Here is a 10,501-nt window from a genome sequence, read left to right as displayed (position 1 = left end):
TTTGGATACTGATAACAAAGTCACCTGTATATTTCTGTATTGCAATATTGTCACACATGTTCTGATAAATAAAAATATCTTTATCTTTAACTAGTCAGTGCCTGAGGTATGGAAGCGGCACGGGAGGGGTAATCGCCTCTGTGGTCTAGTCGTAAGACCACCTGCTTCAGACGCAGAGGTCCCGGGTTCGATTCCCAGTGGGGGCAGAATTTCTGTTCGGTTTGGTTGGTGGTAGGGCTTGTTCTAAGTCCGCCTGGCCAGCTTCCACCATCTTACCTAAGTCTGTCGCCATAACAATGTTAACAGCATTGTTGTGTTCCGGCAGTTAGAGGTAAGATAGCCAGTTCCTCCGTGGTTGAGGATTCCGGGTGAAGGTCGCTTTCACCTTCGGCCTGATTATCACTTACCATCAGGTGAGATACAGGCCAAGAGCTTCCTAGTTGTGGATAAAAAAAACATTTGCATACAAATCTGAAGTGTCACTGACGTTTGACGTCACAAATACACCATCCCGTGCTGCTCCCATATGTCAGTATACAGGGTGTTAGGTAAATGGGTATATGAGCCGACACTAGCCCATGTTAACATGGGCATATAAATGGTATGGTGAAGTCAGAAAATTGATATCTTCATTTTAATTATTTTAATTTTCATACAAATCGGATTTTATAAAATTTATTGTGTATGAAAATTTCGTTTCGTTTCGTTTCGTTTCAGCCAAATGACGTCCACTGCTGGACAAAGGCCTCCCCCAAGGTTTTCCACAATGAACGGTCCTGCGCTGCCCGCATCCAGGCTCTTCCCGCGACCTTTACCAGATCGTCGGTCCACCTAGTAGGAGGCCTGCCCACGCTACGTTTTCCAGCCCGTGGTCGCCACTCGAGAACTTTCCTGCCCCAACGGCCATCGTCTCTACGAGCTATGTGCCCCGCCCACTGCCACTTGATTTTAGCAATTCTGCGAGCTATGTCGGTTACTTTGGTTCTCCTACGGATCTCCTCATTTCTGATTCGATCACGCAGGGAAACTCCGAGCATAGCCCGCTCCATCGCCCTTTGGGTGACCTTGAGCCTTCTTATGAGGCCCATAGTAAGCGACCACGTTTCGGATCCATATGTCAACACTGGCAACACACACTGCTCGAAGACTTTCGTCTTGAGACACTGCGGTATTTCGGACATGAGTATATGGCGAAGCTTCCCGAACGCTGCCCATCCGAGTTGGATTCGACGATTGACCTCTTTCGTATGAAAATTTAAAAAATTAAAATTTTTAAAATTTTAATTTTCATACAAATCGGATTTTATAAAATTTATTTTGTATCATAATTAAAAAAATTAAAATGATGATATCTCTGACTTCACCATACCATTTATATGCATATGTTAACATGGGCTAGTGTCGGTTCATATACCCATTTACCTAACACCCTGTATAGTTACTTTTTTTAACCACAGTTTGACTACACCAGTCTGTAAATCTTACCTAGTAGGGAGTTCAATTTTCAGATTGTGCTTCCGTAAACTAATCACCGTGGTGTCACTGTCATCATCCTGTAAAGAAAAAATAAAATAAGACACCTGAATTCTTTAAGTTTTTTTAGCGCTTCAACATAATAAAAAGATAGAATAAATAATTTTATCCAGCAGTGGACGTCAATTGATTCACCATAATAGTCCAGCGGCAATGGAAGTAGCACTCCTCGAATCTCGAATGGGCAGTTTGACGCTGGCTTCGTTACGCTATTGTCGCCTCTTTGAACCATAATAATAAGGGAGTACTCTCTTTGAACCATAATAATACACCTCTTACCACGTAGGAAAATTACGTAACTTAAGTGGCAGTGGGCGGGGCTTATAGCAGTGTCTAGAAGACGTAGTGTTGACAGGCTTCTTACAAGGTGGACCGACGATCTGGTGAGGGTCATATGGAGCACCTAGATGCGGGTAGCAATTGCTGCATTGCTGAAATCTTTAGGAGAGACATTTGGTGGAAATAAACGAAGAGTAGGTTTCAATAGCAAAGCGGTCGACGGAGTTCGAACTAGCGTTTCTCGAATCTCGAATCTCGAAATTCGAGAAACGCTTTCTCGAGATTCGAAAAAGGCCAGTTTGTGTCAGTTTGCTAAGTATAGGAAGTATCTGAATGCGAACAACGCAGGACCGGTCGCTGCTGAAACACTTGGGGGAGGCCTTTATCCAGCAGTAGACGTAAACGGTTCCAAATCTCGGATTAAATTCGAGATTTGAGATTCGAGAAATGCTAGTTCGAGTCAGTTTGACACTGACACTGTCACGCTATTGTCACCTCTTTGAACCATAACAATAAGGAGGTTTTTACCAACCTTGACCTCGCTATCTAGCTCTCTCCCACCAAATGGGCGGGGCCAGCTCTTACTCACTTGCTCAAATAACTTAAGTGGCAGTGGGCGGGGCTTATAACAGTGGCTGGAAGACGTAGTGTAGGTGCTTCTCGCTTACTCCGAATCTCGAAATTCGAGATTCGAGAAACGCTAGTATTGCCTCTGAACCACGATTAACGAAGAGTAGGTTTCAATAGCAAAGCGGTCGACGGAGTTCAAACTAGCGTTTCTCGAATCTCGAAATTTGAGAAATGCTTTTTCGAGATTCGAGAAAGGCCAGTTTGCTATCGCCTTTTTGCACTATGATAAAAAGGGGGGTATTACCTTTACTAACCTTAATTTCTTCATCTATTTCTCCCTTACTAAACAGTACCACCGTATGAGGCGGCACTCGCGACGCTTTGTACACAACTAGTGCCCGTCGCTCCGAAGAATGCTGTCCGCCGAAGAAGCACAACAACGATTGCTTGTTGCTTCGCTTGTGGACGCCGTAGTTGACGCTTTCACTGCCTATGTGATATTACACACACAGTATTGTGCATACCGGCACAAAGCACAACAACGATTGCTTGCTTCTCTTGTAGCTACCATGGACTGTGTGACAGTAGGCGGGGCCAGCTCTTACTCACCAAGTAGCAGAAACAAACTTGCTTAGGCTACTTCTTACTTAACACGTAGGAGTAACTAAGTAACTTAAGAGGCAGTGGGCGGGGCCTATAGCAGTGGCTGGAAGACGTAATGTAGGTAGGCGTCTCGCTTAGTGGACTGACGATCTGGTGAAGGTCGCCTTGTACACGACTAGTGCCCGTCGCTCGGAAGAATGCTGCCCGCCGAAGAAGCACAACAACGATTGCTTGTTGCTTCGCTTGTGGACACTATAGACTGTTACTGCCTAGGTGGCTAACAGGCTACTTACTTACCAAGTAACAGAAACAAACTTGCTCAAGTAACTTAAGTGGCAGAGGGCGGAGCTACCTCTTACTACGTAGGAAAACTAATTTAATAGCAGTGGGCGGGACCAGCTCTTACTCACCAAGTAACAGAAACAAACTTGCTTAAGTAACTTAAGTGGCAGTGGGCGGGGCTTATAGCAGTGGCTGGAAGACGTAGTATAGGTAGGCTTCTAGCTTACTCCTTTCTCGAATCTCGAAATTCGAGATTAGAGTATTACCTTTACTAACCTTAGAGAGAGTATTACCTTTACTAACCTTAATTTCTTCATCTATTTCTCCTTTACTAAACAGTACCACCGTATGAGGCGGCACTCGCGACGCCTTGTATACAACTAGTGCCCGTCGCTCAGAAGAATGCTGCCCGCCGAAGAAGCACAGCAACGATTGCTTGTTGCTTCGCTTGTGGATACCGTAATTGACGCTGCCTAGGTGGCTAACAGGCTACTTACTTACCAAGTAACAAACAAACTTGCTTAAGTAACTAGTGGGTGGGGTCACCTTTTACTCATCACGTAAGAGAAACTAAGTATTAGCTGGTAGAACTGATGACCGTTGGGGTAGATAAACTTACCAGTGTCTAGAAAATGTAGTGTTGACAGGCTTCCTACAAGGTGGACCGACGACCTGGTGAGGGTCACAGGGAGCACCTAGATGCGGGTAGCATAGGTCAAGTCATTGCTGAAATCCTTAGGAGACATTTGGTGGAAATAAACGAAGAGCAGGTTTCAATAGCAAAGCGGTCGACGGAGTTCGAACTAACGTTTCTCGAATCTCGAAATTCGAGAAATGCTTTCTCGAGATTCGAGAAAGCCCAGTTTGAGTCAGTTTGCTATCGCTTTTTTGCACTATGATAAAAGGGGGGGTATTAATTTTACTAACCTTAATTTCTTCATCTATTTCTCCCTTACTAAACAGTACCACGGTATGAGGCGGCACTCGCGATGCCTTGTACACGACTAGTGCCCGTCGCTCCGAAGAATGTTGTCCGCCGAAGAAGCACAACAACGATTGCTTGTTGCTTCGCTTGTGGATACCATAATAGACCGTCGCTGCCTAGGTGGCAGTGTCTAGAAGACGTAGTGTTGACAGGCTTCTTACAAGCTGGACTGACGATCTGGTGAGGGTTGCAGGAAGTATCTGAATGCGAAAAACGCAGGACCGGTCGCTGCTGAAACACTTGGGGGAGGCCTTTATCCAGCAGTAGACGTAAACGGTTCCAAATCTCGGATTAAATTCGAGATTTGAGATTCGAGAAACGCTAGTTCGAGTCAGTTTGACACTGACACTGTCACGCTATTGTCGCCTCTTTGAATAAGTACCACCATATCAGCAGCAGCAGAATTAAGCAGCGTAAGTAGCAGAATCAAACTTGCTCAAGTAACTTAAGTAGTAGTGGGCGGGGCCAGCCTACTTACTTACCAAGTAACAAACAAACTTGCTTAAGTAACTAGTGGGTGGGGTCACCTTTTACTCATCACGTAAGAGAAACTAAGTATTAGCTGGTAGAACTGATGACCGTTGGGGTAGCTAAACTTACCAGTGTCTAGAAGACGTAGTGTTGACAGGCTTCCTACAAGGTGGACCGACGACCTGGTGAGGGTCACAGGGAGCACCTAGATGCGGGTAGCATAGGTCAAGTCATTGCTGAAATCCTTAGGAGACATTTGGTGGAAATAAACGAAGAGCAGGTTTCAATAGCAAAGCGGTCGACGGAGTTCGAACTAACGTTTCTCGAATCTCGAAATTCGAGAAATGCTTTCTCGAGATTCGAGAAAGCCCAGTTTGAGTCAGTTTGCTATCGCTTTTTTGCACTATGATAAAAGGGGGGGTATTAATTTTACTAACCTTAATTTCTTCATCTATTTCTCCCTTACTAAACAGTACCACGGTATGAGGCGGCACTCGCGATGCCTTGTACACGACTAGTGCCCGTCGCTCCGAAGAATGTTGTCCGCCGAAGAAGCACAACAACGATTGCTTGTTGCTTCGCTTGTGGATACCATAATAGACCGTCGCTGCCTAGGTGGCAGTGTCTAGAAGACGTAGTGTTGACAGGCTTCTTACAAGCTGGACTGACGATCTGGTGAGGGTTGCAGGAAGTATCTGAATGCGAAAAACGCAGGACCGGTCGCTGCTGAAACACTTGGGGGAGGCCTTTATCCAGCAGTAGACGTAAACGGTTCCAAATCTCGGATTAAATTCGAGATTTGAGATTCGAGAAACGCTAGTTCGAGTCAGTTTGACACTGACACTGTCACGCTATTGTCGCCTCTTTGAATAAGTACCACCATATCAGCAGCAGCAGAATTAAGCAGCGTAAGTAGCAGAATCAAACTTGCTCAAGTAACTTAAGTAGTAGTGGGCGGGGCCAGCCTACTTACTTACCAAGTAACAAACAAACTTGCTTAAGTAACTAGTGGGTGGGGTCACCTTTTACTCATCACGTAAGAGAAACTAAGTATTAGCTGGTAGAACTGATGACCGTTGGGGTAGCTAAACTTACCAGTGTCTAGAAGACGTAGTGTTGACAGGCTTCCTACAAGGTGGACCGACGATCTGGTGAGGGTCACAGAGAGCACCTACATGCGGGTAGCATAGGTCAAGTCATTGCTGAAATCCTTAGGAGTCATTTGGAAGAAATAAACCAAGAGTAGGTTTCAATAGCAAAGCGGTCGACGGAGTTCAAACTAGCGTTTCTCGAATCTCGAAATTTGAGAAATGCTTTTTCGAGATTCGAGAAAGGCCAGTTTGAGTCAGTTTGCTATGGCTTTTTTGCACTATGATAAAAAGGGGGGTATTACCTTTACTAACCTTACTTTCTTCATCTATTTCTCCCTTACTAAACAGTACCACCGTATGAGGCGGCACTCGCGATGCCTTGTATACAACTAGCGCGCGCCGCTCAGAAGAATGCTGTCCGCCGAAGAAGCACAACAAGGACTGATTGTTGCTTCGCTTGTGGATACCGTAGTTGACGCTCTCACTGCCTATGTGGGCGCGGTCGCCTTTGCTGATTGTGAAAAAAATATGAATCAATCAATAGTTTATTCAGTAATAGGCCCTTTCCAGGGCGCTTATACACGTCCAAAATATAGCTTGCCCTACCATCACTTCGGGACAACATATGGGCTGATGCTGAGAAGTGAAGAATGAGGTTGAGGATATGAAGTTAGTAGAATTACAGTCTATTGAATACACAGAAAAAGCCACAGTAAAAGATAAATAACTAATAACTTCGTTTATTTCAACAGGTAGGCTTACATTATACCATAAAAGTTGATTTTAACATATAATATTTGGGCAATAAATTCGATGGGTGCCGGGAATAAAGCCAAAATCGACAAAACACAATTTTACAGGAGAAGAGATTTAGTGTCAATTTTGAATAATTCTAAACTACGAGGCGTATCAAAACGGTTTGTATATCAAACGATGCGTTATTTTTTCTGGAGTAACATTTAATGTGCATGAGGTGGTAGTGCTTAGAATATACTTTAAAAAAGGTAGAAATACATATTGCCGCTTCATACATTGAAAGTCGGTTCCGTAAGAGTCCATTGTGGTTTTATTCCGGTAAAAAGTGTGCAATTAATCAAACAGCAATAGTGTATTGCAGCCTCGGGCGCTGATCTGAAGGATACAGTAATAGCCGTTTGCTTGTAGAAGATTTAAATAAAAGTTTTAACATTGTATATGGCACGATTATTCCGGTCAACAAATTTTAAATGATGAATGGGAATAACGATTCAATATCCATAGTGCTTTTGGTAAATCAGGCAGTTTCAAAGATAAAATTCTGAAAAAAATTCAAAAGGTGTATGTGGACCCGCAATTTACTAAAATCACTTAATCGGAAAACTGCTGCTATGGCTATTGCGGCTTTATTCCAGGCACCCATCGAATTATTAGAAGTAGTTTCCTCATCATCCAGAGAGTTTTGACCATTTCAACTCCTTGCCAACCAGTTTATTTAGGGTAGCTGCCAAAGCCACGATGACCCAAATTTCATGATTCACCAGCATTCTATCCTATATTGGGAGCATACGCTGACAAACTTTCAGCCTTTATAAAATAACGTAGGTCTGGCGTTCACTAGCTCTTAGTCTATAAGTAGGGGAGAGGGGGGCAGCTTTGGACCGGGGCAGCTTAGAACAAATGAATTTAAAAATCACTGGTTTAGGCTACAATGGTATAAATCATAATTTATATTGCCAGCACTGATGCGCATAGCCGTCACATCTCATTTTTAATATTTAACTGTAGGTTAACCGGTAAAATTGTTTTTTTTGTTTTTGACTGCCAATTTCGCACTTTTTTATTTTGGTTCTAAGGATTTTGTGGACGTAGTTTTATAAAATAGTGAGTGGTTTATTTACTATATGGAAGTTTAAATAGTTTCAATGAAGATTTGATAAGAAATTGCAAAATAAAAATATGTTCCGTTTTTAAATTTATGTTTTTTTCTGGAAATATACCCATGGGGCAGCTTTGAACGAAATGGTTGGGGCACCTTTGAACTTTATAAATTTTCTTTTTTAAGTGATATTATGAAATCTTAAGTTTTCTAATACTTCGTAGAAGTTTCTTACTTAAAAAATAAGCAGATTGCTTTACTGTGACAGATAAAATTTCAAGCTGGGTGAAGTCCGGGCAAAAGCTAGTTTTAGTAGTTGATTAATATTTTTTAAATTATGCAGTTTTGTCTTTGATGTGTCATTAAATAGAAAGTTTATTAGTATTTAGTTAATTGATGTATCTTATATTTACTTTTTTTAAATAATATCCCTAAGTTTTGTGTTACTTTGTACAGAGTGATGTAAAATAAAATAAACATGTTAAATTGATCCCAAATGACACTGATCATTTAAAATTTTGTTTATTAATTATTTAAAAAATACACATTCATAAATATTCAGTTTTATTTAATTGAAAAAAATACTAATTCAAAACTGCCCCAGGCGTGTTCAAGGCTGCCCTACGGGGCAGTTTTGAACGTTTACAGGTCTGTGCAAAAATCTAAATATCTTAATAAGCGTTCATGAATAATAAAGAACAACATCATTATTTTGTTGTGTGATAACCATGACCTCTATCTAGGAAGAAAAAATTAATAAAATCAGTCAAATTTAGAAGATATTTAATAAAGTATGAAAATTGTTCAAAGCTGCCCCCCTCTCCCCTATAGCAATAATAAGTCATTTAGCAGTATTTATTGAAAAATCACCTCGTAAACAGCTCAGTAACTGTAGCCAGTTTCCCTTTAGTCTTCACATGTCTTTTAGTGGTGAGCAGAGCGTCCGCTCCGGACAGTAGCATGGCTGCGGACAGCTCCTCGACGTCCGAGAACCGGGTCAGCTCCTCGGTGTCCGGATTCGGTTCTACGAAGCCGGACTTGAGGAGCTGTTCTAGGTGGAGATTGGAGAGCGCTGAAAATATGCAATAATTATGGGGTTTTATTGGCTGTCCTGCCCTTTGCCACTTCAGCTTGCTAATCCGTGCTAATGCTAATGCGTTACAAGGTGGACTGACGACATCGTAAAGGTAGCAGGGAAACGCTGGACGCAGGCCGCTACCAATCGATCAACGTGGAAAGCATTAGGGGAGGCCTATGTTCAGCAGTGGACGTCCTATGGCTAAAATGATGAATGATGATGATGATTATTGGCTGTGCAGAGAGGCAGGATCTTATTGTCATGTTTGTCTAACTGAACCAGCGAACTTCGTACCGCCCATGTTCATCACCATAATGTAAGATTCTAATGGTGAAGAAGAAGAAAGGATAGTGTACAGATAGTGTACTGTTTTCGCCACTAGCAATTGAAAGTGAAAAAAAAAAGAATATGAATGAATATGAATATCCTTGGACATTTTACACTGCGCTTCTAGTCCCAAACTAAGCAAAGCTTGTACTATGGGTACTAGACAACGGATATAGACATACTTAAATACTTTTTTTTGTAAATACATACTTATTATACATAGAAAACACCTAGTCCAAGTGACCTTATTCTACAGAGGCGCCAACTGGTGAGCAAAAAGATAGTGTATGTAGTGAGTAGGCGCTAGGTTGAAACGACTTACGTTTAACCTGCCTGTCTCCCCTCAGTCCATTGACAGTATTCTCGAAGTCTCCCTATATCCAGTATAGCGTAAACTAAACGCATTCATAGGTCACTTAAAGAGAGTTGAGGCCATCAACACAAGCAAAGATTTGTATCTGTATACACTGTCGGCGCTAAAATCAAGTGCTTTCTGTTTCGCTCACAGACATTAAGGAAGAGCGAGATAGCTGTGTATTCGATATTTGAATTGAAATGTGTTGTGTTCTGTATTCAACTATTACATTAATGTGAATACGTGTTCGTCTCAACTTTCGTTGCGCGAGCTGTAACAATTTATACTCACATTTAACATAATTGAGCCTGTCTCTCCTCAATCCATGTTTCTCGCACCAAACATCAGCTTCTTTCCAACCGAGTTCATTAACAGTATTCTCGAAGTCGTATTGTATCCAGTGCAACGCGCTGTGATCTGACGTAGCGCTGAATTTTGATTTGATTTCACGGATTTCTGTAAAGAAAGAGACAGGTAATTAGAGATGGTAAGAGAGGGGGAGTGAGAGGGAGTGTTACTGTCTTTCCTGAATACTAAATCCGGGCCTTTTCAAGGCGAGAGTGAATAGGCGCTTACAGGGCAGATATGTACCATCCTAGACTGCATCTCACTTAACATCAGGTGCGATTGCGGTCAAATACCTGCCTTGTCTTGGATAAAAAAATATAGGGGCAAAATAAATAAGAGAGACATTAAGATAGCAAGAAGGCGAGAGAGAGAAAGACAGAATGAGAGAAATATAAAACAAGCAAGATCGAGAGAGAAATCCTGATAGCAAGACAGATGGAAAGAAAAGAGAGAGAGGTAGGACCATTCATCTTATCAGCTGCATTTATTTAGAAAGAAAGCAAGAAAGAGAGAAAAAGATCAAGAGAGAGAGAGAGAATAGGAATAGCCTCCTCACCACCTCAACTTACATCAGCGGCATCTGTTTATACAGGGTGAAATGGGTATATGAGCCGACATTAGCCCATGTTAACATGGTCATAATAATATAAATGGTATGGTGAAGTCAGAAAATTGATTCATCATTTTAATTATTTTATTTTTCATACAAATCGGATTTTATAAA

This window comes from Ostrinia nubilalis, chromosome 23 (assembly GCF_963855985.1).
Source record: "Ostrinia nubilalis chromosome 23, ilOstNubi1.1, whole genome shotgun sequence".
Lineage (NCBI taxonomy): Eukaryota > Metazoa > Arthropoda > Insecta > Lepidoptera > Crambidae > Ostrinia > Ostrinia nubilalis.
Note: the sequence above shows the minus strand (reverse complement) of the source record.